The 7879-nt window shown below is 36.3% G+C and overlaps 1 long non-coding RNA gene across 1 annotated transcript; it reads left to right on the top strand.

Moving 5' to 3' along the window:
- Positions 1-754: 754 nt before the first annotated feature.
- Positions 755-1903, top strand: LOC124272101. The gene is made up of 3 exons (XR_006897241.1): positions 755-1012; positions 1652-1732; positions 1890-1903. It is a non-coding gene; the product is annotated as an uncharacterized LOC124272101 (long non-coding RNA).
- The last annotated feature ends 5976 nt before the right edge of the window (positions 1904-7879 follow it).

Genomic DNA, 7879 nt, shown 5'->3' with positions numbered 1-7879 from the left:
TTAGTAAGTTAAATTATGTCTTATCTATTCGAGCTTGGATGTATAATTATTTGTGTTTATACATTATATGAAATATGACAACGTAATAATACCTAAAATATAAATTCAAACTATTCTATTGTGTTTGAATTCTTTGTATGTCCTTGAAATTTCGTATATTGTTTCCTATTTATAAGGAAGTTGAAGAAAATATAATCTTCAGTAACCTCTAAACATCAATCAATGTGCATACGAAATATTTTAGTATGAAGAATACCAGACACTTAACTCTGTAAAAACATCATAATCCCCTTTCTCGCTGACATGTGTTCATTTGCCAAACGCTGTAAAAGCCTATGATAATGATTAGCAATTGCTATCAAAACACGTTAAATACTTCTTCTAATTGACACTAAAGGTAGCATCTCTCGCAAGAAAAGCAATATTTGCTCAGTACTACTAAATTGGTTGAAATAATAGGTACAGTGCGATTTTTAAAAGTACAACACACATGTACGTCTCTCGCTGAATAAGAGGTGCTTTCTGTTGACGAATATATGTGGCTCTCGCTGCGAGACACTGCCAATTACCTGCCCCATAAACACGTCACTCGCTGTGAGGAGCTGATTAATTTGCCCCATATAGACCTTTCCACGGAGCAGTGCTTCGTGCCACTCTCAGTTATCCCCCTTTGTGGTGGCGCTAGTGTCGTCCGCCATTAAGCGGCTGCAAATTGACTTGACGTTTTACGTCTGGCAACTTGCTTGTCTTTTTCGAAAATATGTCTCGGGACAGAGGTAGGCCTTATGAACGTGGATCAGGGAGAATTTGTGCTATGAAAGACTGTACAAATAGCCAGAGAAATCTACGTATATGGAAGGAATTGCCCTGTACAGTCCATAAACTGCCACGGAAGGACTGCCCTTGTTTGTTTCCCTATCATCTCCATAGGTTTCCTGTGAATGAAGATCGTCGTCGTGTTTGGGTGTCACGTGTTAATCGGAAGGATTTTCACCCATCTGATAGCAGTGTGGTATGTATTTATCAAGATAATTAGTGGCACAATAGTTTATCCCATCTGATAACTAGAGATAATGAAACGTTAGATATTTTGTTATTCATGTAGGGCCTACAGTGCTGGACCCCGTTTCTCAAAGCTCTCGTAAGCTAAAGATCTCGTAGCATTCGTACCTCCTATGTTACAGTATAGGAGGTACGAATGCACTAACAAATAAAGTTATGCAACAAAGGTTGAACGACAATTTTTACTAGTAAAATATTCCAACATTTTAAAACCTTATGTGCTACAAATCATTATTCTAGAGACATTTGTATTGTAGAAACTTACTGATATCTTGCAATATGCCCAAAAATATTGAGAGGAAACAGTCTATTTATCATTATTTACTCAATATATCTTTCCTTAAGATTAGTTAATAATAACATTACTGGATTAATTTATTATGTAATTTATTATTGCTTAATTACTTTACCCTCCGTGTATCGTTAGTGTACACATAGTACAGGGATGTAAAGAATTTTTTTATTTAACGGCTCTAGTGTTTAACAGGAGTGAAAAAATTTGTTGAAAATGTGATAACCCATTGTAGTTACTGGAGTGACATTGGCTAAATAGAAATGTACTTATTTTATTTTTATAACTCTTTTTCAGATATGCTCAATTCATTTTTTGGATGGCCATCCAAGCAAACAAAATCCTGATCCAGTCTTAAATTTGGGATATCAAAGAAAGGTTAGTGTACTTTTAGTTTAATGTAATGTACAATATAGTCCTACTAGTGATGTATTAAACGTAAAGTTATTTTGACAATTATGTTATAAACTATTTATTACTGTTCATTGATGTAAACGTATAATAGCCTGTTATACTTTAACTTTCCACTCTCCAGGTGACACAAGGAAGTTGGACCATTTTCCGACACCCTCTCTCTGATGTTTGTCGGACCCCAAGGAGCAGTCAACTGACTGAGGAGTGCCATGCTGAAGCTGAACTGACAGATCAACCTGTATCTCAAGCTGAAGAGAAGGAAAAGGAGAATGATGACTCCAGACCAAGTGATTGTGACTGTTGTAAACAGAAGTCTTGTTTTTGTCTTCACAGACCTATGATAAAAGTTCCAAACAGAACTGTAGGAGTACAGGTTCATTTTAACAAGTCAGTAGATCACCATTATGCAACCCAGCACTACACGACCAAAACAAAGAATGTCTCTGTTCAGGTTAATTTTCCTGCCTTTTCTGCAGACAGTATTAAGACTAACACTGATTCTGTGTTTTACACTGGACTTACTCTCTACAGGTGTTTCTGTCAATAATAACTTATCTTACATCTGTACTGCGGTCAAACATTAAGATGCCACTCTCAGATCAAACACTACTCACACTTATGAGACTTAGGCTTGGAATTCAGTTTCATGATCTCGGGAGAAGATTTTCAATTTCCACGCAATTAGCAAGTAAAATTTTTGGAATTTGTATCTCAATTTTAGCCAGAAAGCTAAAGGATTGCATTGTTTGGCTCCCAAGAGATGTTATTAGATCTGCAATGCCAATGTCCTTTAAGACTACCTATCCACACACTACCTGCATTATTGACTGTACAGAAATGTTCTTGCAACGTCCATTTTCATTGAAGGTTAGAGCTCAAACCTACAGTACATATAAAAGTCACAATACTGCCAAAATTCTTGTTGCGATTGCTCCCAATGGGTATATTATGTATGTTTCAAGATGCTATGGGGGTCGTGCAAGTGATGTGTATATCACCAAGAACTCGGGTTTTCTAAACTACTTGTTACCTGGTGATGAGGTAATGGCAGATAGAGGCTTTACAATAAGCAATGAACTTTATGCTAGAAGAGTGAAACTGAACATTCCTGCTTTTATGAAGGGTCGTAAACAACTGAGTGCTACAGAGTGTATAGAAACACGAAGAATTGCATCTGTAAGAATACATGTAGAAAGAGCAATTGCCAGGTTGAAGTCTTACAGAATATTGAATCAGGTTCTACCTCTTAATTCTGTTCAAAAGTTGGATAAGATAGTCAAAGTGTGTGCAGTCCTGTGTAACCTCAGACCAGAACTCATCAAGGACAAAGACTGAGTAGTCATGTATGTTTCAGACATCTAGTAGGCTGCTTAAGCTTATGAGATGTATGTGATTTTTGCAATGTGATATTTCACCAACAAGAATGATAAATTATAAATACATATTCTCATTGAATTGATGTTTAAATCATTAAACTGAATGTTCACCTCACCTTGATTTTTGTTATCATTGCTGTTTTATGTTTAAATACCAACCTATAGATATTCAATGAAATCAAACTTGTAAATCACCTTAACCCTTAGACTGCCATATGCATGGCACCATATATACAGTGATAGAAACTACCAGTGGCAGATGGCAACCACTTTTGTCTTTGGGCCACTGATATTTTGGAGAAAACAATAGCAGTTAGTGATCACCAAAAGTGTTGGTTTTTTTTACAGTTACATCACCACTTGGGCCACTAGGAATATCTCACAAGTTTCTGTAACTGTATATATGGTCCCATGATATGTGTGACAACAATATTCCTGCTTCAGGGGGTTAAACATTTCATCTTAAGTGTGAGTAATTACATGACATATAAATACTGATCATGTTCATTAAAAACAAAAACACATATTCATTTCATACTGGTACATTGTATTTTATTATTCAACCTAAATATGTTAAACATTTATTTTAAGTTACTAGCGTGTGAAATAGAATTTGACTAGAACTGTAGTTTTCTTCATAAAATATCAGCAATTCATAATACACAACTTTGATTTTATTACTATTCATTTGAGTGTCAGTGAGTTAAGGAAATGTACACATTTACAGGTTATATACAAATTCTTTTCAAACATCAACAGTAAGTCAATAACATAGTAGATACATCACATCAATTAGATAGATAGCAATTTATTGACTCAGCTCTAACAAAACAACAAACTTCGCATAGCTGTGTAAGTTATGTGTTGATGCTGTTACAGTGTTATTTACACTACTCATGCTACGGTGACACACAGAACTGTTTGTATTCCTCACTCAACACGAACCGACCTGCCTTGAAGTCATCAACCAACCGGACCAGCATATGTTTAAAATAAAACGCTCTTAATCTAGACAGTGTATTGTCAACAAAGCTGGAATCATATGCAACATCAAGCAGGACTCTGTCATGTTCTTCTGGTCTCCACATAAGAAATGTGCACTGATGTTTTCCTGTACAGAACATACACATTTGCACCTGAGTGAAATATCCATTTCTCCCTTTTGAGTAAAGAACTAATTCACTCTCAATGTTTCGAACATCACCTTTTCCTGAGTCAATCATTGCATGCACAGATGTTGTAGGACATTTTATTTCTAATATTGCAGAATCTTCAATGATTCCATCAGGACTAGCAGACAGAAATGGTTCATGTGATGATATAACAGTTCCTGTACACATTACTTTCTTCCCAGAAATATCCTGATAATGTGCCCTTGCTATGGGTTCATGGGTCACTCCATAAGCAGTGTTGTCATTACCCTTAAATCTCTCATACAGGTGATTGTTCAGGAATTTCTCAGGGTCGCCTCTACTTGTTTTAGGTACACTGTTGGCCTTTGATGCTGGTATTCTTACTCGCCTGCTGTCTTTCCATAGCGGACTTGATGATGCACCCTGGTTTAATGTTAAATTACTTAATTCTTCTCTTTTGTACTCTGGAAGATTAACATACTTGTCATAAAATTCCTGGCAAACAGAACATTCCAATTTTGTGACAGTCTTGTTATAATCAATATCATGAGATCCATGTCTGGATTGATCATTTGACGTTTCCTTGCAGATAGGATTTACATTTTCAGTGGCTGAAAATGTTTTGTGGAGAAGTGTACCCTTCAGTTTCCAAAGAGAACAAAGTGGAGAATTATTTACATGCTCAGTAAAGTCTTCTGTGGTAACAAACTGCTTAAATCTGTAGGGCTTGTTTTTCGATGATGTAGACGTTTCTGCAGCTTGACTGGCATCATCAGATCTTTTTGGATGCTTGAAATTCATGGCCTTTAATTCACTGAGTAATTTATTGCTGTCAGTCCCTCGTCCCCATGTACAAGGTAAATCAGTACAAGATTTACCAGCATATCCATGTAACAAGGCTAGATGTACAGCATACATAATGGCTGCAACATGACTACATGACCTTCCATGACAAGCTGGGCAAGTGCAACATGCAGTTAATACAGTACCATCTTTCCTTGCAGCAATCCATGCATTGTAAGGAACTGTAGAGGCTCCTGGCCGGAATGGGTGACACACAGGCTTTAAGATAATGAACTTCATTTTCCACAATGCTTTGAATATCACCTAACCATCCATTCTGCACATAATTATATGCATATGTTGCTCGAAAAGCTTTCATTTCCTTGGAATCAAATGAGTGGGACTTAATGAGGTAGTCAATAATATCTTCATATCCTATCTGAGGCCAGTTTCCAGTATTATTGGTAACCCACTTGGCCCTGCCTTCAGGTAGTGACTCTGTAACAGAAAGTACAATAATAACCATACCCACTCATCACATTTGACCTAGCCTCATTACAGATTGAGATAACTATCTGACCTAATTATATTTAACCAGCTGTTACTTCTAGTTACAAGAGAACGTCTTAATTTGTGTGAGATAAATAAGAAATATACTAGTACTTTTTAATAAAACAAATATGTAGATAAAAAAGTAGAAGGTATTTTTCACAAATTATTTGGTCAAGGTATAGTCAAAACGTAGTCATTTGTGAGCATTTAGTAAGAGATTACCGTGTGTAAATCTTGAAATTTATATAGCTAAATAATAAATTTTGACAATGGTTCTTGACATATCAAATCAAAATATAAACAAGACAACATTAGGGGAATATGTTTGGAAATATTTAAATGCCCTATACATATTTGAAAATACAGGCAAGTTCAAATTCAGAACACAAGCCTTATAAGATACAGGCGGCCTATAGTTTACATACAGTTTCACGTTAAATTCAACTTCGTTTAAAGGCCTTCAGTTTTCGTGCACAATACAATAGCCGAGTTACAACAAAATGCACATGATATTGACATTACTTGGTCATTTCTTTAAACTTTAGTACTTTAAATATATCTTACCTGCAATGTTTGTTTTAGACATGACATCAGAAATCCCTAAAACGAGATGTAATTGGACCTGTAAGTAGACGTTGTTTTTCGCGGCGTAAGCGTTGACTGGGCACCGTCTAGACTTGTTTGCAACGTCATAGATTGCAGCGGCGTTACAAATGGCACAGACCAGTTCATCGTTGCAGCCGCTTAATGGCTGCCACAAAAATGGCGGCGCCCATGAAATAAGCCATGGAAAGGTCTATATGCAGCTCTCGGCCTTACTGAGTTAATCCAGAAATATAGTAGATAGATTATGTGAATCAAAACTATACTTTTAATCTAACATTATATATAATAGTAGATAGATTACATGAATCAAAACTATACTTTTTGAATAACTTTGGAGTAAAACATCATACACACATGTAACATATTATATGTGAGTATCTTCACACCAAATCGGCTATGAAATACCTCTGCAATAAGACATTTATAAAGTTTCTTCAAAATAATCTCAATAAAATGAAATGTTGAAATAAATGAACAGGAACATCTTTCACATATGAATAAATGACAAGGAGATGAAAATAAACTTTTAGTTTGTTCTCTTTGATATTAAAATGGAAATGCAATCATACATGTATATCTTCAATTGTCACTTTAGATTTCACTTTGTCACAGTGGCTGAAGAAAGCAGGTTTTAGGTGTTCAGACATCAGTCTCCCCTTTCGTCTGTTTTTGCAAAGCCAACGGATGATCGCTGGACGTAGATCATAGGCTCTTGGGGAAGGGCCAAACATGCTACTTTTCAAGAGAATGCCAAGCTTTTCAGAACCCAAGGAAGACCTGAATTTTGTTTTCAAACGACTTTGCGAGATGAAACTTTTTTCACATTCGACACTAGTCAGTTGCATAACAAGAGCAATGCTCGCAATTTAGCGCAATTGGGCATCATGTCCTTATGCAAAAGAATAATTCTTTTGCCTAATTGCTCTGGTTGAAGTTTGGAGTATGACCCCTTTACCCTGCCTAGAAGTCTCGGCCACTCCTCCGCAAGCCTTTGTTGGTCAAGAAGGGGTTCTACTCTCTCCACATGTTTAGTTGTACCTTTAATCAAACATCCCGCTGTCATCTTTGTTTCTTTTTCAGTTCCGTAAAGATCACCAAGATGAGGGACTGAATCCATTGCATCTTCTTCAGCTATTGAACAGACTGTGATGGGTTCAAATACTCGGCTCAGGTCTTCAAATATTTGTCTGTCATCATCTCTAAACCTGGACTTGATGTTGTTTTTCTCTAGTTTCTTTACATAGTTTGTCTTCAGGGTTGTGATCTGCTCCTCCATAGATTGTGAAAAGGTTAGGTTTTCACCATTTATCTGGGCCTGCCGGTCAGTGGCATCCACCCGACTTGTCATGTCCTTCTCAGCCTCTCCTCCAATAATTACACTAATTTTGGCGAGAGTTCCTTTAAGTGGCTTTAACTCGCTAAAAAGAAGGTTCTGTTTTTGTAAGGCTGTGCTCAGTTTTGCCAGTTCAGAATGAATGCATGGTCCTTAGTTTGGTGATCTACCTCCAGTTGTTGGCGATCTATAGCCAGTTTTTATATTGTATTGTCCAAATAGTGCTATTAGTTTTAACTTTCCACACTAGTTTTAGTTGTAATTGTGATATTCTAGTTGTTTTACTGTCCTTTGAAGACAGGTTTTCTAATATACACATATTACATTT

This window comes from Haliotis rubra, unplaced genomic scaffold (genome assembly GCF_003918875.1).
Source record: "Haliotis rubra isolate DU_JTF1 unplaced genomic scaffold, ASM391887v1 Scf1662, whole genome shotgun sequence".
Taxonomy (NCBI): domain Eukaryota; kingdom Metazoa; phylum Mollusca; class Gastropoda; order Lepetellida; family Haliotidae; genus Haliotis; species Haliotis rubra.
This window is presented reverse-complemented; position numbering and strand designations above follow the sequence as displayed.